This window comes from Triticum urartu, chromosome 2A (genome assembly GCF_056163025.1).
Source record: "Triticum urartu cultivar PI428250 chromosome 2A, HENAU_Tu73, whole genome shotgun sequence".
Lineage (NCBI taxonomy): Eukaryota > Viridiplantae > Streptophyta > Magnoliopsida > Poales > Poaceae > Triticum > Triticum urartu.
This window is the reverse complement of record NC_141874.1, coordinates 615370586-615393405: the sequence shown is the minus strand read 5'-3', so window position 1 is coordinate 615393405 and position 22820 is coordinate 615370586.

Genomic DNA, 22820 nt, shown 5'->3' with positions numbered 1-22820 from the left:
AAGAGAATCGGGCGAGACAGGACCGCTTGAGAACTCAAGCGACACCACGAGAGATCTTGAAAATAAATGCCAAACAGGTGTCTAAAAGCGACGCCTCGAGAGGTGATGTCTACTACACAACCTTCTTCTTGTAGACGTTGTTGGGCCTCCAAGTGCAGAGGTTTGTAGGACAGTATCAAATTTCCCTCAAGTGGATGACCTAAGGTTTATCAATCCGTAGGAGGCGTAGGATGAATATGGTCTCTCTCAAGCAACCCTGCAACCAAATAACAAAGAGTCTCTTGTGTCCCCAACACACCCAATACAATGGTAAATTGTATAGGTGCACTAGTTCGGCGAAGAGATAGTGAAACAAGTGGTATATGGATAGTAGATAAAGGTATTTGTAATCTTAAATAATAAAAACAGCAAGGTAACAAGTGATAAAAGTGAGCGTAAACGGTATTGCAATGTGTGGAAATAAGGCCTAGGGTTCATACTTTCGCTAGTGTAAGTTCCCTCAACAATACTAACATAATTGGATCATAAAACTATCCCTCAACATGCAACAAAGAGTCTCTCCAAAGTCACTAATAGCGGAGAACGAACGAAGAGATTATGGTAGGGTACGAAACCACCTCAAAGTTATTCTTTCCAATCAATCCGTTGGGCTATTCCTATAGGTGTCACAAACAGCCCTAGAGTTCGTACTAGAATAATACCTTAAGACACAAATCAACCAAAACCCTAATGTCACATAGATACTCCAATGGCACCTCAAGTATCCGTGGGTATGATTATACGATATACATCACACAATCTCAGATTCATCTATTCAACCAACACAAAGGACCTCAAAGAGTGCCCAAAGTTTCTACCGGAGAATCACGACGAGAACGTGTGCCAACCCCTATGCATAGGTTCCCAATGTCACGAAACCCGCAAGTTGATCACCAAAACATACATCAAGTGGATCAATAGAATACCCCATTGTCACCACGGGTATCCCACGCAAGACATACATCAAGTGTTCTCAAATCTTTAAAGACTCAATCCGATAAGATTACTTCAAAGGGGAAACTCAATTCATTACAAGAGAGAAGAGGGGGAGGAGAAACATAAGATCCAACTATAATAGCAAAGCTCGCGATACATCAAGATCGTATCACCTCAAGAACACGAGAGAGAGAGAGATCAAACACATAGCTACTGGTACATACCCTCAGCCCCGAGGGAGAACTACTCCCTCCTCATCATTTAGAGCGCCGGGATGATGAAGATGGCCACCGGTGAGGGATCCCCCCTCCGGCAGGGTGCCGGAACAGGGTCCTGATTGACTTTTGGTGGCTACGGAGGCTTCTGGCGGCGGAACTCCCAATCTAATCTTTGTTCTGGAAGTTTTAGGTTACGTAGGTATATATGGGTGCAGGAGGTACATCGGTGGACTGAAGGGGGGGCACAAGGTAGGGGGGCGCCCCCCTACCCTCGTGAGTTCCTCCTTCATCTTCTGACGTATAGTCCAAGCCTATCTGGTGGCTTTCCTTCCAAAAATAACTTCTCCAGTTGATTTTGTTCCGTTTCGACTCTGTTTGATATTCCTTTTCTTCGAAACACTGAAATAGGCATAAAACAGCAAATCTGGGCTGGGCCGCCGGTTAATAGGTTAGTCCCAAAAATAATATAAAAGTGGATAATAAAGCCCAATATTGCCCAAAATAGTAGATAATATAGCATGGAGCAATCAAAAATTATAGATACGTTGGAGACGTATCAAGCATCCCCAAGCTTAATTCCTGCTCGTCCTCGAGTAGGTAAATGATAAAAAGATAATAGTTGATGTGGAATGCTAGTTGGCATAATTTCAATGTAATTCTTCTTAATTGTGGTATGAATATTCAGATCCGAAAGATTCAAGACAAAATTTCATATTAACATACTAATGATAATACTTCAAGCATACTAACAAAGCAATTATGTCTTCTCAAAATAACATGGCCAAAGAAATCTATCCCTACAAAATCATATAGTCTGGCTATGCTCCATCTTCACCACACAAAATATTTAAATCATGCACAACCCCGATGACAAGCCAAGCAATTGTTTCATACTTTGATGTTCTCAAACTTTTTCAATCTTCACGCAATACATGAGCGTGAGCCATGGACATAGCACTATAGGTGGAATAGAATGGTGGTTGTGGATAAGACAAAAAGGAGAAGATAGTCTCACATCAACTAGGCGTATCAACGGGTTATGGAGATGCCCATAAATAGATATCAATGTGAGTGAGTAGGGATTGCCATGCAACGGGTGCACTAGAGCTATAAGTATATGAAAGCTCAACAAAAGAAACTAGTGGGTGTGCATCCAACTCGCTTGCTCACGAAGACCTAGGGCATTTTGAGGAAGCCCATCATTGGAATATACAAGCCAAGTTCTATAATGAAAGATTCCCACTAGTATATGAAAGTGACAACATAGGAGACTCTCTATCATGAAGATCATGGTGCTACTTTGAAGCACAAGTGTGGTAAAAGGATAGTAACATTGTCCCTTCTCTCTTTTTCTCTCATTTTTTTATTTTTTTTATTTGGGCCTTTTATCTTTTTTATGGCCTCTTTTCTTTCTCTTTTTTTATTTGGGCTTCTTTGGCCTCTTTTATTTATTATTTTTGTCCGGAGTCTCATCCCGACTTGTGGGGGAATCATAGTCTTCATCATCCTTTCCTCACTGGGACAATGCTCTAATAATGATGATCATCACACTTTTATTTTTCTTACAACTCAACAATTACAGCTTGATACTTAGAACAAAATATGACTCTATATGAATGCCTCCGGCGGTGTACCGGGATGTGCAATGACTCATGAGTGACATGTATGAAAGAATTATGAACGGTGGCTTTGCCACAAATACGATGTCAACTACATGATCACGTTAAGCAATATGACAATGATGGAGTGTGTCATAATAACGGAACGGCGGAAAGTTGCATGGCAATATATCTCGGAATGGCTATGGAAATGCCATGATAGGTAGGTATGGTGGCTGTTTTGAGGAAGGTATATGGTGGGTTTATGGTACCGGCGAAAGGTGCGCGGTACTAGAGAGGCTAGCAATGGTGGAAGGGGGAGAGTGCGTATAATCCATGGACTCAACATTAGTCATAAAGAACTCACATACTTATTGCAAAAATTTATTAGTTATCGAAACAAAGTACTACGCGCATGCTCCTAGGGGGATAGATTGGTAGGAAAAGACCATCGCTCGTCCCCGACCGCCACTCATAAGGAAGACAATCAATAAATAAATCATGCTCCGACTTCGTCACATAACAGTTCACCATACGTGCATGCTATGGGAATCACAAACTTTAACACAAGTATCTCTCAAATTCACAACTACTCAACTAGCATGACTCTAATATCACCATCTCCATATCTCAAAACAATTATCAAGTATCAAACTTTTCATAGTATTCAACACACTCGTAAGAGAATTTTATTATTCTTGAATACCTAGTATATTAGGATTTTAAGCAAATTACCATGCTATTAAGACTCTCAAAATAATATAAGTGAAGCATGAGATTTCATCTATTTCTTCAAAATAAAACTACCACCATGCTCTAAAATGTATAAGTGAAGCACTAGAGCAAATGACAAACTACTCCGAAAGATATAAGTGAAGATCAATGAGTAGTCGAATAATTATGCAACTATATGAAGACTCTCTAATATTTAAGAATTTCAAATCTTGGTATTTTATTCAAACAGCAAGCAAAGGAAAATAAAATGACATGACTCTCCAAGCAAAACACATATCATGTGGTGAATAAAAATATAGCTCCAAGTAAAGTTACCGATGAACGAAGACGAAAGAGGGGATGCCTTCTAGGGCATCCCCAAGCTTAGGCACTTGGTTGTCCTTGAATATCACCTTGGGGTGCCTTGGGAATCCCCAAGCTTAGGCTCTTGCCACTCCTTATTCCATAGTCCATCGAATCCTTACCCAAAACTTGAAAACTTCACAACACAAAACTTAACAGAAAACTCGTAAGCTCCGTTAGTATAAGAAAATAAATCACCACTTCAAGGTACTGTAATGAACTCATTCTTTATTTATATTGGTGTTAAACCTACTGTATTCCAACTTCTCTATGGTTTATAAACTGTTTTACTAGCCATGGATTCATCAAAATAAGCAATCAACACAATGAAAACAGAATCTGTCAAAAACAGAACAGTCTGTAGTAATCTGGATCAAACATATACTTATGGAACTCATAAAATTCTCATATAAATTGATGGACTGGAGGAATTTATCTATTAATCATCTGCAAAAATAATTAACTAAATAGCACTCTCCAAATAGAAATGGCAGAAATTCTCGTGAGCGCTAAAGTTTCTGTTTTTTACAGCATGATCAACAAGACTTTCCCCAAGTCTTCCCAACGGTTCTACTTGGCACAAACACTAATTTAAAGCATAAAACCATATCTAAACAGAGGCTAGATGAATTATTTATTACTAAACAGGAGAAAAAAGCAAGGGACAAAAATAAAGTTGGGTTGCCTCCCAACAAGCGCTATCGTTTAACGCCCCTAGCTAGGCATGATGATTTCAACGATGCTCACATAAAAGAATAGAATTGAAACATAAAGAGAGCATCATGAAGAATATGACTAGCATATTTAAGTCTAACATACTTCCTATGTATAGGGATTTTGTGAGCAAACAACTTGTGGGAACAATAATCATCTTGCATAGGAAGGTAAAGCAAGCATAACTTCAAAGTTTTAAGCACATAGAGAGGAAATTTGATATTATTGCAACTCCTACAAGCGTATGTTCCTCCCTCATAATAATTTTCAGTAGCATCATGAATGAATTCAACAATATAACCAGCACCTAAAGAATTCTTTTCATGATCTACAAGCATATAAATTTTATTACTCTCCACATAAGCAAAATTCTTCTCATGAATAATAGTGGGAGCAAACTCAACAGAGTAACTATCATGGGATTGAAAATTGAAATCAAGATGACAAGTTTCATTGTTATTATTATTATTTAAAGCATATGTGTCATCACAATAATCATCATAGATAGGAGGCATGCTTTCATCATAATAAATTTTCTCATCAAAGCTTGGGGGACAAAAAATATCATCTTCATCAAACATAGCTTCCCCAAGCTTGTGGCTTTGCATATCATTAGCATCATGGATATTCAAGGAATTCACACTAACAACATTGCAATCATGCTCATCATTCAAATATTTAGTGCCAAACATTTTATAGATTTTTTCTTCTAGCACTGGAGCACAATTATCCTTTCCATCATACTCACGAAAGATATTAAAAAGGTGAAGCATATGAGACAAACTCAATTCCATTTTTTGTAATTTTCTTTTATAAACTAAACTAGTGATAAAACAAGAAACTAAAAGACTCGATTACAAGATCTAAAGATATACCTTCAAGCACTCACCTCGCCGGCAACGGCGCCAGAAAAGAGCTTAGTTGACGGGGTGTTAGTGCCGCTTTCCTCGCCTCCCCGGCAACGGCGCCAAAAAAGAGCTTGATGTCTACTACACAACCTTATTCTTGTAGACGTTGTTGGGCCTCCAAGTGCAGAGGTTTGTAGGACATTAGCAAATTTCCCTCAAGTGGATGACCTAAGGTTTATCAATCCGAAGGAGGCGTAGGATGAAGATGGTCTCTCTCAAGCAACCAAATAACAAAGAGTCTCTTGTGTCCCCAACACACCCAATACAATGGTAAATTGTATAGGTGCACTAGTTCGGCGAAGAGATAGTGAAACAAGTGGTATATGGATAGTAGATAAAGGTATTTGTAATCTTAAATAATAAAAACAGCAAGGTAACAAGTGATAAAAGTGAGCGTAAACGGTATTGCAATGTGTGGAAATAAGGCCTAGGGTTCATACTTTCGCTAGTGTAAGTTCCCTCAACAATACTAACATAATTGGATCATAAAACTATCCCTCAACATTCAACAAAGAGTCACTCCAAAGTCACTAATAGCAGAGAACGAACGAAGAGATTATGGTAGGGTACGAAACCACCTCAAAGTTATTCTTTCCAATCAATCCGTTGGGCTATTCCTATAGGTGTCACAAACAGCCCTAGAGTTTGTACTAGAATAACACCTTAAGACACAAATCAACCAAAACCCTAATGTCACCTAGATGCTCCAATGTCACCTCAAGTATCCGTGGGTATGATTATACGATATGCATCACACAATCTCAAATTCATCTATTCAACCAACACAAAGGACCTCAAAGAGTGCCCAAAGATTCTACCGGAGAATCATGACGAAAACGTGTGCCAACCCCTATGCATAGGTTCCCAATGTCACGAAACCCGCAAGTTGATCACCAAAACATACATCAAGTGGATCAATAGAATACCCCATTGTCACCACGGGTAGCCCACGCAAGACATACATCAAGTGTTCTCAAATCTTTAAAGACTCAATCTGATAAGATTACTTCAAAGGGGAAACTCAATTCATTACAAGAGAGAAGAGGGGGAGGAGAAACATAAGATCCAACTATAATAGCAAAGCTCGCGATACATCAAGATCGTATCACCTCAAGAACACGAGAGAGAGAGAGAGAGAGAGAGAGAGAGAGATCAAACACATAGCTACTGGTACATACCCTCAGCCCCGAGGGAGAACTACTCCCTCCTCGTCATGGAGAGCGCCGGGATGATGAAGATGGCCACCGGTGAGGGATCCCCCCTCTGGCAGGGTGCCAGAACAGGGTCCCGATTGACTTTTGGTGGCTACGGAGGCTTCTGACGGCGGATCTCCCGATCTAATCTCTGTTCTAGAAGTTTTAGGTTACGTAGGTATATATGGGTGCAGGAGGTACGTCGGTGGACCGAAGGGGGGGCCACGAGGCAGGGGGGCGCGCCCAGGGGGTGGGCGCCCCCCTACCCTCGTGAGCTCCTCCTTCATCTTCTGACGTAGAGTCCAAGCCTATCTGGTGGCTTTCCTTCCAAAAATGACTTCTCCATTTGATTTCGTTCCGTTTCGCCTCCGTTTGATATTCCTTTTCTTTGAAACACTGAAAGAGGCATAAAACAACAAATCTGGGCTGGGCCTCCGGTTAATAGGTTAGTCCAAAAAATAATATAAAAGTGGATAATAAATCCCAATATTGCCCAAAATAGTAGATAATATAGCATGGAGCAATCAAAAATTATAGATATGTTGGAGACGTATCAAGAGGTCTTGAAAATAAATGCCACAGTCGGGTGTCTGAAGCGACGCCTCATAAGGGGCTTATAAGAAAATAACATGAGTGTCCAGGTGGACTAGCCATCCCAAGTGATACTAAGAAAAGAAAAGAAAATGAGTATCTCGGGTAGTCTAGCCATCCCAAGAGATACTCAAGATTTCACACAAGAGGGAAATGGTTAGTCCATAATAATACTCAGGTCAACAACAATATACATCATAGCACTAGTAGTGACAATCATTATCCTGCAAATGGATCATGATCAATTTAATAATTTCCTCCGGAGACTGACACTAAGACTGACACTTGACCAACCCAGACTGTAGTCCTTAACCATGGACACGGCTCTTCGAATAGATATAACTCTGCAGAGGGTGCACACTTTACCCACGTGTATAGGATTTCTTTAGCCAACGCTGAGACGTTGACTAATTCCTGTTATGGCCTTTGGGTTGAAAACACACCTGACCAGCACACACCAGATTCACTCTCCAGATGCCAGGAATCACCCAAAGCATCGTTCAAGAAAACCTATAAGACGGGGAAACCATCGTCTCGAATAGCATGGGATCACTATTTCATAACGCGCGTATTACAAGGAGTGCCCCCCTCTCGACCCAGCCGGATACACCCATGCCCCTGACCAGATGACATGCCTACCGGAGGCCTCTAGTATCTTTCACCATGGCCTCTCTGTAAAGTGTGTGCACGGAAAGGGGTTAACAACTTACTGAACCATACCCTGCCTGTGGCAGGGACAAGTGGTAGCACGGAACAAGTATGGGGGTTACTGGAACAAGACTCGATCTATGGTCAACTCAGGAGGTTTAACTTTTCCTGCAGTGGTTAGCACAATATAACTCATTGGCAGTACCCAACAGGGTCACCACCTGGTATGTTCCAACATACCCTCACTGCTCACTCTCGTCACAACGAGATTTCAGTCTCACGATCACTTTTCTCATGACTGTTTCTCCCTACAGATTAGTCTGGACCAACATAAGCATGTGTGGCACGGGAAAATAACCATACTCACTTTACATGTTTAAATGAGGAGAACGACATAACAATGGATCATGCATGCAAAAATGGTCATATCCATGTTTTATTTGAATTCAACATGATCCAGTATTTATCACAAAGAATCGACCATGCATTCACCATATCAAGTGTTCAAGATGATTGCCTTGAGCATGCAGAAAGATTGGGTGCACTCCAATACTTTGAAATTTTTATCTTCCCTCCATTTTCCTATTTTCAAAAATATTGCAATTACCACATAATTCAAAAACAGTACCAACAAGTGTTTCACAAATTTTTGAAATAAATACTGAAATAAACTAGATGAAAAATGAGGGATGTCAAAAAAAAATCAATTCATTTGGAGTTGTGGTTTAAAAACTAGAGGAAGTCAAAGTCGTGGTCAAATCTGTTTTTAGATAAAACATAAAAAGAAAACGGTTCGGCTGTAAATACGCTTTACATATAGGGAAAGTGTATTCTCTTAAAACACGCATTCAGGCTAAATAGAAAAGGTGAGAAGTCTGACGGGTGGGTCCCACCTGTCAGGTTTGAACTTGGGCGTGCTTCGCGCCGAAACAGAGAAGGAAGGGGAGGTCACCGGCGGCGATTGACGTCATAACAGGAGATGGCGATGGTGCAGGCGTGCTTGTGGAACATTTCCACATCGGTGGGTGGTGGATTTGGCCGCCGGCGTGCACCACAGCAACGACGACGTCGACTCCGGCGGACGGCGGCTTCAGGTGATGTTGGATCTCGTCGGAGGAGCCTTCAATCGTCAAATTGATGTGCGGGACAGACGAGGGGGTGGATTTGGAGGCTACTGGCAAGATTTGGGAGGTGGGGGTGGACGGACGACGTCGGCTTCTTCTCGGAGGCAGACGCGGATCGGGCGTCCAGAGTTGGGGAAGAAGACCTCCCCGGGGACGTTCGATCCCTCTAGTGTGTGTTTGCGGATGGGTGGAGGCGGGGTGAGTTCGAAACGAGGCTCGGGGTGGCCTTTATATAGGTGGGCGAGGGTGGTCGGAGCGGAGTGGATCACGTCGGAGTAATTCCGGTCGGTGGGGTTGGTTTGGGCGGCGAGCACGGTCGGTGTCTGATCAGAGAGCTCGGTGGAGCTCTCCCGAAGTGCCAGCGCGATGAGGTTTGAGCCCTGCAGCCTTATCCACGGCATGGCTCGCGTACGGGTCTGGCGGCGGTGTCCGTCTCCGGCGACTGCCAGACGGGCACGGCATGGTTCAGACGGTGCATCAACTCCGTAGAAGAGACGACGCGTGGAGAGGAGGTAGGCAGGGGAGCAGTAGGGGAGTGAAGGCGCTGGTCGGCGAGCTGATCCATTCGTCCGCCGCTGCCGAGGACGGTGGCAGGTGCACCAGCCAGCCACTGTGCTGTCGTCGGCGAGCGGCCGACCAGAGGGACCCTGGAGACCCATTTATGATGGATGGAGTCGTGGATAAGGAGGAGAGGTGATGGAGTGCAGTGCACGGCGCCGCTTCCCTCTCCCACTATCCTTTTCTGAATTTACTGAAGTTTTTGATAGTGCTACAGTATGCACAGAAGGTGTTCGACGAAATGCCAATGCTAGCTAGGCATTTTTGAAAAATATGAAATTTGTTGTGGGGTCTCTCTGATGCAACTCTGAGTTGGTATAAAAACTTCAGAATTTTTGGAGTAGGGAAGGTATGGTTTTGAGCAAGGATTCCAAATCTGGTCCAAATTTCATTCAAATGAAATTTGAATTATTTGAACTATGGACCTGAATAATCTTGGAGGAATTGAATTTAGGTACTAAGGTCTTGTGGTGGAAATTTTGGTGAGATCAGAAAGGTTAGGGAGAATGGAGTTCCTCTGTAAACTCAAAGGATGCTAAGATGTGGTGTTGGTTAGTTTTGGAAATATTTAAATTAGTAAAAGAAAATTTTGGTGGAAGAAATTGCATTAGGTAGTTACATGGGGCAGGGGAGGTGCTTGAGAGAATTTATTAAAAATAATTTTGAGATAGTTTTAGTGCAAAAAACAAATTCTAGCATTGAAAATGCTATTTTGTTGGCAAATTTTATTCTGAAAATATTTCCTATAGTTATTTAAAACAGAAAATAAAAGATTTAAGATAACAACCACATCCCACAATACTAAAAACGTAAATGGAGGGAAGAACTTTAGGAAAGCAGAGAACAGAGAAGGCTCTCAAATTAATAAATGACCTGGTATAATTAAAAAAATATTTTTAGCCAAATTTTACTTAATAAAATTGTGGTTAAAATTTTGGGGTGTTACAGCGGCTACGAGGGGCGGCGGCGACGGGGCAGAGGAGAAAGAAGCAGAGGGAGAGATGAGGAACTGATTTTTTTGAAGTGTTTTCTTATATAGAACAACCTTTAGTACCGGTTGAAGCCACCAACCGGTATTAAAGGTCTGTTTTGGCCAGGCCAAGCGGCAGGAAGCGCACACCCTTTAGTACCGGGTTGTAGCTCCAACCGGTAGTAAAGACCCCCCCTTTAGTACCGGTTTGAGCCACCACCCGGTACTAAAGGGGGTGCGCTGGCACAGGTGCGCTGCGTCATGTTTAGTCCCGCCTCGCTAGCCGAGGGGCGTCCGCACTGGTTTATAAGCCCCAGTGCGGTAGCTCTCTCGAGCTCCTCTCCAAAGCAGGCCTACTGTGCCTAAATGTTCTGTGCTGCCCTGTGGGCCTACTGGGCCTTTGCGAGCCTACATCTTGGCCCAACAAAGCAGTAGGCGGGCTTTTTATTTTCTTATTTTTTTTGCTTTATTTTTTTGTTTTATTCATTTTTAGTTGTTTTTTGCTGTATTTAGAGTTTCTTTGTGAATATTTTTGCTTTAGGTACAAAAAATTACAAACTTTCTATTAGTGCCGATAGTTTACAAATTTGAATAGTTTACATTTTGAATTATTTGAAATGTATGTGAATCACTAGTTTGTGAATAACTTAACTTCGAAAATAGATTTTTTCAGTGATTCTTTTTTCTTATGTTTAATATTAGTGTGTTTTATCATTATATTCAATTTGGTAGTGCTTAGGTTATTTAAAAAATGAAATGCCTTTGTAACGGATGAGTTTTCGTCCGAAACCCTGATACTTCGAAAGAGATTGTCCATTTTGTACACGAAGTGCATCCAGTTTTTGCGGTAACGCTGTCTACTTTTTTGCACATGCTATGTGGGTGAAATTATGATATCATGCCAACTTTCAACCTTTTCTGAGTTCATTTGAAATGCTTTTCAATTTCAGGGTCATTTAGTTGAAAAAATCAGTAAATGCATGAAAGAATTTGTTTGCACATAAAATTTCTTCTCGTTTCAAATGCCAAAACACATAACTACCCTAACTATTATAGAGATTCCCTCCTGGGTGTGAAACACAAAAGAAAGTGATGATAGTGAAGCCGATCACATCCCAGATCTTTGGGTGTGAAACTTTTTCTTCGCGTGTGTCCCTTTGCGCCGTAGCCATGGAAAATCTTCATCGTTTAACTGGATGCTCGGGTCAATATTCACTGTGAATGGGGCAATTTCATCAAACTTTTCATAATCTTTTGACATGTCTGTCTTGTCATCCACTCCAACGATGTTTCTCTTCCCAGAAAGAACTATGTGGCGCTTTGGCTCATCGTATGATGCATTCGCTTCCTTATCTTTTCTTTTTCTCGGCTTGGTAGTCATATCCTTCACATAGAAAACCTGTGCCACATCATTAGCTAGGACAAATGGTTCATCTGCATACGCAAGACTGTTGAGATCCACTGTTGTCATTCCATACTGCGGGTCTTCCATTACCCCACCTCATGTCATATTGACCCATTTGCACTGAAACAAAGGGACCTTCAAACCACGTCCATAGTCAAGTTCCCATTTCTCCTCTATGTAACCATAATATGTTTCCTTTCCCGTCTTGGTTGTTGCATCAAAGCGGACACCACTGTTTTGGTTGGTGCTCTTCTTATCTTGGGCGATCGTGTAAAATGTATTACCATTTATCTCGTACCCTTTGAAAGTCATTATATTCGAAGATGGTAACTGGGACAGCGAGTACAGGTCATCTTCAATAGAGGCGTCATGCATGGTACATGTCTGCAACCAGCCGGGGAAACTCCTAGTTTGTTCACGTGTAATCCAGTCATCAGACCGCTCTGGGTGTTTGGAGCATAGAAAATTCTTGTGTTCGTCCATATACGGAGCCACCAAGGCAGAATTATGTAGAACTGCGTAGTGTGCTTCAATGAGAGAATGTCCGTCCATACATATTTTTTGATTCCCTCCTTGCGTGCCTTTTCCATCCAGTCTGCCCTTATGCCGCAATTCAGGAACACCAATCGGCTTAAGGTCAGGAATAAAGTCAATATAAAACTCAATGACCTCCTCATTTTCATGGCCCTTGGAGATGCTTCCTTCTGTCCTAGCACGGTTATGAACATATTTCTTTAAGACTCCCATGAACCTCTCAAAGGGGAACATATTGTGTAAAAATACAGGACCCAAAACGTTAATCTCTTCACATAGGTGAACTAGGACGTGCATCATGATGTTGAAGAAGGATGGTGGGAACACAAACTCGAAACTGACAAGACATTGCACCAAATCATTCTCTAACCTTGGTATGATTTCTGGATCGATTACCTTCTGAGAGATTGCATTGAGGAATGCACATAGCTTCACAATGGCTAATCGAACGTTATCCTGTACAAGCCCCCTCAATGCAACCGGAAGCAGTTGCGTCATAATCACGTGGCAGTCATGAGACTTTAGGTTTTGGACTTTTTCTCTGCCTTGTTTATTATTCCCTTTATATTCGACGAGAAGCCAGACGGTACCTTAATACTGAGCAGGCATTCAAAGAAGATTTCCTTCTCTTCTTTGGTAATAGCATAGCTGGCATGACCCTGATGTATGCCGTCTTTTCCATGCATATGTTTCTGGTCCTCCCGTGCCTCAGGTGTATCTTTTGTCTTCCCATACACGCCCAAGAAGCCAAGCAGGGTCACGTAAAGATTCTTCGTCACGTGCATCACATCGATTGCAGAGCGAACCTCTAGGTCTTTCCAATAGGGCAGGTCCCAAAATATAGATTTCTTATTCCACATGGGTGCGCGTCCGTCAGCGTCATTCGGAACAGGTTGTCTGCCAGGACCCTTTCCAAAGACTACCTTCAAATCCTTGACCATATCATGTACATCAGCACCAGTACGGTGGTGAGGCTTCATCCGGTGATCCGCCTCACCTTTGAAATGCTTGCCTTTCTTTCTTACGGGATGCCTGCTCGGAAGAAATCGACGATGTCCCAGGTACACATTCTTCCTACAATTGTCCAAATATATAATGTCGGTATCATCCAAATAGTGCGTGCATGCGTGGTATCCCTTGTTTGTCTGTCCTGAAAGGTTACTGAGAGCAGGCCAATCATTGATGGTCACGAACAGCAAGGCCTTTAGGTCAAATTCTTCCCCCATGTGCTCATCCCACGCACGTACACATGTTCCATTCCACAGCTGTAAGAGTTCTTCAACTAATGGCCTTAGGTACACATCAATGTCGTTACCGGGTTGCTTAGGGCCTTGGATGAGCACTGGCATCATAATGAACTTCCACTTCATGCACAACCAAGGAGGAAGGTTATACAAACATAGAGTCACGGGCCAGGTGTTATGGTTGCTGCTCTGCTCCCCAAAAGGATTAATGCCATCTTAGACCAAACCATACGTTCCTTGTGTCATCTGCAAACTCCTTTCCGTACTTTCTCTTGATTTTTCTCCACTGCGACCCGTCAGCGGGTACTCTCAACTTTCTGTCTTTCTTACGGTCTTCTCTGTGCCATCGCATCGCCTTGGCATGCTCTTTGTTTTGGAACAAATGTTTCAACCATGGTATTATAGGAGCATACCACATCACCTTGGCAGGAATCTTCTTCCTGGGGCGCTCGCCCTCGACATCACCAGGGTCATCGCGCCTGATCTTATAGCACAATGCACCGCATACCGAGCAAGCGTTCAAATCCTCGTACTCACCGCGGTAGAGGATGTAGTCATTAGGGCATGCATGTATCTTCTGCACCTCTAACCCTAGAGGGCAGACAACCTTCTTTGCTTCGTACGTGCTCTCGGGCAATTTGTTGTCCTTTGGAAGCATATTCTTTATCATTACCAGCAACTTTCCAAATCCCTTGTCAGATACACCATTCTCTACCTTCCATTGCAGCAATTCCAGTGTGGTGCCCAACTTTTTCTTGTCAGCTTCACAATTCGGGTACAACAATTTCTTGTGATCCTCTAACATGCGCTGGAACTTCTTCTTCTCCAAATCACTTGCGCAGTTTCTCTTTGCATCAGCAATGGCCCGACCTAGATCATCAGCGGGCTCATCTAATGCCTCTTCTTCAGCTTCTTCCCGCATTGCCGGCTCAGCTTCTTCCCCCATTGTTGTATCATCGTATTCAGGGAACCCATCATGGCTAGGATAGCTGTCGTCGCCCTCTTCTTCTTCATTTTGTTCCATCATAACCCCTCTTTCTCTGTGCTTGATCCAAACATTATAGTGGGGCATGAAACCGTATCAAACAGGTGGACATGAATGGTTCTTGACTTAGAGTAATTGTTATCATTCTTACAGCCAACACATGGACAAGGCATAAAACCATTCGCCCACTTGTTTGCCTCAGCCGCAAGCAGAAAAGTTTGCATGCCATTAATGAACTCGGGAGAGCATCGGTCATCGTACATCCATTGTCAGCTCATCTTCATTACACAACACCGAAAAGACCAAATTAATACAAGTTCATACATAAAGTTCATACAACACTTAAATGCAACAAACAAATAACTCTCTAGCTAATGAATTTAAATGCAACAACAAATGCGATCAAGATCGCAACTAAGGTAACAATTGATCCAACAGCATAATGATACCAAGCCTCACTATGAATGGCATATTTTCTAATCTTTCTAATCTTCAAGCGCATTTTCTCCATCTTAATCGTGTGATCATCAACGACATCAGCAACATGCAACTCCAATTCCATCTTCTCCCCCTCAATTATTTTCAATTTTTATTTCAAATCCCCATTTTCTCTTTCAACTAAATTTAACCTCTCGACAATAGGCTCGGTTGGAATTTCCGGTTCACATACCTCCTACATACAAATATCTATGTCGCTTGATGGGCATAATTTGTCAAAAACACGAAATGCAACAAATAGTTTTAAAAGAGAATATACCACATCCGAATCATAACCCGGACGAGGGCCGACGGGGACGGATATCAAAACCATGGCACTATGTATAACAAACAACGTACGGGTAAGATAATTATATGATTAACTATATATCCAAATCATACAAACATCAATTTTTTTATATAAAACCTTCATGAACAAGAGGCTCACCACAAGGTGGTGCCGGCGACAGGACGGTGCGGGCGATCGACGGTGGTTACGACGGAGATTTAGAAGGCACTAAGTAAACCACACCTACATATGCAAACTAAGTGTTATTTTTTACCTCAAATTGCATATAAATCAAATACTAGCACATATATATAATTCCTCCCAAACTACTAAACTCACAAATCAATCACTATATAAAGCATTGCAAGAGCTAATCTAGCAATGAGAGATGAAAGGACAAAGTTGCTAACCTTTGTGATCATTTGAATGTATGGGGGCCTTCAAATCTTGACAATTTTTGGGCAAAATGTGTGATGAGCTTGAGAGGAAGAGGGGAAGAACAGAGAGGAGAGGGGAAAGGGGAAGAACAGAGCGAGCTCGGGTGGACGAAGGGTGTATGTAGGACAACCTTTAGTACCGGTTCATGATACGACCCGGTACTAAAGGTGCTGGAGGGGCCCCGAACTGACAACATCCTGCCACCACTCACTTTAGTACTGGTTCATGGAACGAACCGGTGCTAAAGGTTCACCACGAACCGGTACTAATGAGAGCAGACGGCTAGCCGTTGGAACCGGCACTAATGCACACATTAGTGCCGGCTCAAAACCAAACCGGCACTAATGTGCTTCACAATTGATCCTTTTTCTACTAGTGGAAATACTTACACTGCTTTACTGCATTACCCTTTCCTCTTCAAGGGAAAACCAATGCAGTGCTCAAGAGGTAGCAATAAGTATTTCGGGTGTCGTTGCCGGGGAGATCTATGCCAAGTCAAGACATACCAAGTAGCCATCACAACTCTTATCCTTTGCATTACATTATTTGCCATTTGCCTCTCGTTTTCCTCTCCCCCCACTTCACCCTTGCCGTTTTATTCGCCCTCTGTTCCTTTCGCCCTCTCTTTCCGTTTGCCTCTTTTTCGCTTGCCTCTTGTTGCTTGTTGCCTTTATGGCTTTACCAAAAGGAGTTGACCCTCACCTTAGAAGGTTGGAAGAAATCGAAAACAACGTTAGAAGTTTTATGTCCTTGCAGTTTGAGCATAATAATTTCTTTAGAAACAAGCTAAAAGAACAAAAAAGTTTTATCGGTTTCATGAATAAAGAGCTCGATGATATGTCTAAGGAATTTTACGGTTTAAAATCTCAGCTTGCTCATCTTGAAAAATTAGTGGCTGAAATCTCGGATAAGCAGGCCACCTTAGTTAATAAGATGGCCGCTAAACCGGGAAGTTTTCATGACAATAAAGATGAAGATTTAAAAGTAATTGATGCATCCCCTATTAAATCCTTGTTTTGCAATTTGAATCTTGATAATGATGGGACTGGAGATGAGTCAACTTAGTTAGAAGGCGTCCCAAAAATTCGGAGTTTTTAGATCTAGATGCAAAAATTGGTAAAAGTGGGGTTGAAGAGGTTAGCAATGAACCCACTATCCTGGATTTCAAGGAATTTAATTATGATAATTTCTCTTTGATAGATTGTATTTACTTGTTGCAACCCGTGCTAAATTCTCCTCATGCTTATAGTCAAAATAAAGCTTTTACTAAACATATCGTTGATGCTTTGATGCAATCTTATGAAGAAAAACTTGAGTTGGAAGTTTCTATCCCTAGAAAACTTTATGATGAGTGGGAACCTACTGTTAAAATTAAAATTAAATATCATGAATGCTATGCTTTGTGTAATTTGGGTGCTAGTGTTTCCATGATTCCAAAAACTTTGTGTGATTTGCTAGGTTTCCGTGAATTTGATGTTTGTTCTCTAAACTTGCACCTTGCGGATTCCACTATTAAGAAACCTATGGGAAAGATTAATGATGTTCTTATTGTTGCAAATAGGAATTATGTGCCCTTAGATTTCATTGTTCTTGATATAGATTGCAATCCTTCATGTCCTATTATTCTTGGTAGACCTTTCCTTAGAACGATTGGTGCAATTATTGATATGAAGGAAGGGAATATTAAATTCCAATTTCCATTAAGGAAAGTCATGTAACACTTCCCTAGAAATAAATTTAAATTACCATATGAATCTATTATGAGAGCCACTTATGGATTGCCTACCAAAGATGGCAATACTTAGATCTATCCTCGCTTTTATGCCTAGCTAAGGGCGTTAAACGATAGCGCTTGTTGGGAGGCAACCCAATTTTATTTTTATTCCATGCTTTTTGCTCCTTTTAGTAATAAATAATTTATCTAGCCTCTGTTTTGGTTGTTTTTTTGTGTTTAATTAGTGTTTGTGCCAAGTAGAACCGTTGGGAAGACTTGGGGAAAGTCTTTTTGATCTTGCTGTAAAAAACAGAAACTTTAGCGCTCACGAGAATTGCTGCCATTTTTTATTGGAGAGTGATATTTAGTTAATTATTTTTGAAGATGATTAATAAATAAATTCCTCACGTCCAGGAATTTATTTTAGAATTTTTGGGGTCCCAGAAGTGGTCGAAACCTACATATTACTACATACTTTTCTGTTTTTGACAGATTCTGTTTTTCGCGTGTTGTTTGCTTATTTTGATGAATCTATGGCTAGTAATAGAGTTTATGAACCATAGAAAATTTGGAATAAAGTTGGTTTAACACACCAATATAAATCAATAATGAGTTAATTACAGTACCTTGAAGTGGTGGTTTTTTTCTTTTACTAACGGAGCTCACGAAGATTTTCTTTTAAGTTTTGTGTTGTGAAGTTTTCAAGTTTTGGGTAAGGATTTGATGGATTATGGAATAAGGAGTGGCAAGAGCCTAAGCTTGGGGATGCCGAAGGCGCCCCAAGGTAAAATCCAAGGACACCTAAAAGCCTAAGCTTGGGGATGCCCCGGAAGGCATCCCCTCTTTCGTCTTCGTCTATCGGTAACTTTACTTGGAGCTATATTTTTATCCGCCACATGATATGTGTTTTGCTTGGAGCGTCTTGTATGATTTGAGTCTTTGATTTTTAGTTTACCACAATCATCCTTGTTGTACACACCTTTTGGGAGAGACACACATGAATTGGAATTTATTAGAATACTCTATGTTCTTCACTTATATCTTTTGTGCTATATAGTTTTTCTCTAGTGCTTCGCTTATATCTTTTAGAGCACGGCGGTGGTTTTGTTTTATAGAAATAATTGATATCTCATGCTTCACTTATATCATTTTGAGAGTCCTTTAGAAAAGCATGGTAATTCACTTTGGTTATAAATTTTGAATGCTAAGAGAAGTTGGATGCTTGATAGATGGTTTTGAGATATAAAGGTGGTAATATTATAAGTGAGCTAGTTGAGTAGTTGTGAAATTGATGAATACTTGTGTTGAAGTTGGCAAGTCCCATAGCATGCACGTATGGTGAACGTTATGTGACCAATTTGAAGCATGGGGTGTTCTTTGATTGCTTTCCTTATGAGTGGCGGTCGGGGACGAGCGATGGTCTTTTCCTACCAATCTATTCCCCTAGGAGCATGCGCGCAGTGCTTGGTTTTGATGACTTGTAGATTTTTGCAATAAGTATGTGAGTTTTTTATGACTAATGTTGAGTCCATGGATTATACGCACTCTCACCCTTCCACCATTGCTAGCCTCTTTGGTACCGTGCATTGCCCTTTCTCACCTTGAGAGTTGGTGCAAACTTCGCTGGTGCATCCAAACCCCGTGATATGATATGCTCTATCACACATAAGCCTCCTTATATCTTCCTCAAAACAGCCACCATACCTACCTATTATGGCATTTCCATAGCCATTCTGAGATATATTGCCATGCGACTTTCCACCGTTCCATTTATTATGACACGCATCATCATTGTCATATTGCTTTGCATGATCATGTAGTTGACATTGTATTTGTGGCAAAGCCACCGTTCATAATTTTTTCATACATGTCACTCTTGATTTATCGCAATCCCAGTACATCGCCGGAGGCATTCACATAGAGTCATATTTTGTTCTAAGTATTGAGTTGTAATTCTTGAGTTGTAAGAAAATAAAAGTGTGATGATCATTATTAGAGCATTGTCCCATGTGAGGAAAGGATGATGGAGACTATGATTCCCCCACAAGTCGGGATGAGACTCCGGACGAAAAATAAAAAATAAAAAGAAAGAAAAGAGGCCAAAAGAAAAAAAAAGGGGGGAAAGAAGGCCCAAATAAAAAAATGAGAGAAAAAGAGAGAAGGGACAATGTTACTATCCTTTTTCCACACTTGTGCTTCAAAGTAGCACCATGATCTTCATGATAGAGAGTCTCTTATTTTATCACTTTCATATACTAGTGGGAATTTTTCATTATAGAAGTTGGCTTGTATATTCCAATGATGGGCTTCCTCAAATGCCCTAGGTCTTCGTGAGCAAGCGAGTTGGATGCACACCCACTTAGTTTCGTTGATGAGCTTTCATATATTTATAGCTCTAGTGCATCCGTTGCATGGCAATCCCTACTCCTTGCAATGACATCAATCGGTGGGCATCTCCATAGCCCATTGATTAGCCGCGTCAATGTGAGACTTTATCCCTTTTTGTCTTCTCACATAACCTCAATCATCATATTCTATTCCACCCATAGTGCTATGTCCATGGCTCGCGCTCACATATTGCGTGAAAGTTGAAAGAGTTTGAAAAGGATAAGTATGAAACAATTGCTTGGCTTGTCACCGGGGTTGTGCATGATGAGAGCATTTTGTGTGACGAAAATGAAGCATGGCCAAACTATATGACTTTGTAGGGATAAGTTTTCTTTGGCTATGGTATTTTGATAAGACATAATTGCTTGATTAGCATACTTGGAGTATTACTATTTTTATGTCAACAATAAACTTTTTATCTTGAATCTTTTGGATCTGAACATTCATGCCACAATAGAGGAAAATACATTAAAGAATATTCTAGAAAGCATTCCACATCAAAAATTCTGTTTTTATCATTTACCTACTCGAGGACGAGCAGGAATTAAGCTTGGGGATGCTAATACGTCTCCAACGTATCTATAATTTTTGATTGTTCCATGCTATTATATTATCTGTTTTGGATGATAATGGGCTTTATTTTACACTTTTATATTATTTTTGGGACTAACCTATTAACCGGAGGCCCAGCCCAAATTGTTGTTTTTTGCCTATTTCAGTGTTTCGTATAAAAGAAATATCAAACGGAGTCCAAACGGAATGAAACCTTCGGGAACGTGATTTTTGGAACAAACGTGATCCAGAGAACTTGGAGTGGACGTCAAGCAATCAATGATGTGGCCACGAGGCAGGGGGGCGCGCCTACCCCCAGGGCGCACCCTTCACCCTCGTGGGCCCCTTGTTGCTCCGCTGACCTACTTCTTCCTCCTATATACATCCATATACCCCGCAAACATCCAGGAGCACCACGAAACCCTATTTCCACCGCCGCAACCTTCTGTACCCAAGAGATCCCATCTTGGGGCCTTTTCCGGAGCTCCGCCGGAGGGGGCATTGATCACGCAGGGCCTCTACATCAACTCCATGGCCCCACCGATGATGTGTGAGTAGTTTACCTCAGACCTTCGGGTCCATAGCTAGTAGCTAGATGGCTTTTTCTCTCTCTTTGGATCTCAATACAAAGTTCTCCTCGATTTTCTTGGAGATCTATTCGATGTAATCTTATTTTGCGGTGCGCTTGTCGAGATCCGATGAATTGTTGGTTTATGATCAAGTCTATCTGTGAACAATATTTGAATCTTCTCTGAATTCTTTTATGTATGATTGGTTTATATTTGCAAGTCTCTTCGAATTACCAGTTTGGTTTGACCTACTAGATTGATCTTTCTTGCAATGGGAGAAGTGCTTAGCTTTGGGTTCAATCTTGCGGTGCTCGATCCTAGTGAAAGAAAGGGAAACGACACGTATTGTATTGTTGCCATCGAGGATAAAAAGATGGGGTTTATATCATATTGCATGAGTTTATCCCTCTACATCATGTCATCTTGATTAAGGCGTTACTCTGTTCTTATGAACTTAATACTCTAGATGCATGCTGGATAGCGGTCGATGTGTGGAGTAATAGTAGTAGATGCAGAATCGTTTCAGTCTACTTGTCTCGGACGTGATGCCTATATACATGATCATGCCTAGATATTCTCATAATTATTCGCTTTTCTATCAATTGCTCGACAGTAATTTGTTCACCAACCGTAATACTTATGCTATCTTGAGAGAAGCCACTAGTGAAACCTATGGCCCCGGGTCTATCTTCCATCATACTAATCTACCGTTATTTCCATTACTGTTTATTTTGCAATCTTTACTTTCAATCTATATCAAAAATACCAAAAATATTTATCTTATTATTATCATCTCTATGAGATCTCACTCTTGCAAGTGGCCGTGAAGGGATTGACAACCCCTTTATCGCGTTGGTTGTGAGGTTCTTATTTGTTTGTGTAGGTATGATGTGACTCGTGCGTGGTCTCCTACTGGATTGATACCTTGGTTCTCAAAAACCGAGGGAAATACTTTCGCTGCTTTCCTGCATCACCCTTTCCTCTTCAAGGGAAAACCAACGCAGTGCTCAAGAGGTAGCAGTTGGTATTCGGCGTAAGTAGCCGCTTTGTCTCGCCCACGTGGTGGCCGGTCTGGTTCATCAACGCGGTCATATCTTGACGGTATTGTCTCAAGGGCCTCGTTGTCGAATTGTGGCAGTAGTCGACGCTTCGGATAACTCTTTGTTGGGCGCTCGAGGCCATATTCTTCGCTAGCTAGGACCTGGGTCCATTTGTCATTGCGTGTATCTTGTTCGGCCTGAAGCTGTTGTTGTTTCTTTTTTAGGCTCCTTGCAGTTGTGATGAGCTGTCGCTTCAAGCGTTCTTGTTCGAGGGGTTCCTCTGGCACGAGGAAATCATTGTTGCCGAGGCTAACATCCTCCTCGGAGATTGGTAGATAGTTACTATCTTTCGAATCCTCGTTCCCGACCAGATCGTCGGGGTTAACTTGTCCCTCCTCCCATTCATCCGCTCGGATGCAGGCTCGACCGGGTCTTCGGGGTCTTCAGCATCGGCTGGAGTGTTATTATCTCCGGTGATGGTATTGCTTTCTTTTTCGTGGCGCGATTTTCAACGGTGCTGCTAACGCCGATGTTTTGGTGGTGCCTCGACGGGCTTGTCTTTGCTTGTATCCTTCCTGCCGTCGTCTTCGTCCTTTTTGGGTGTATCCACC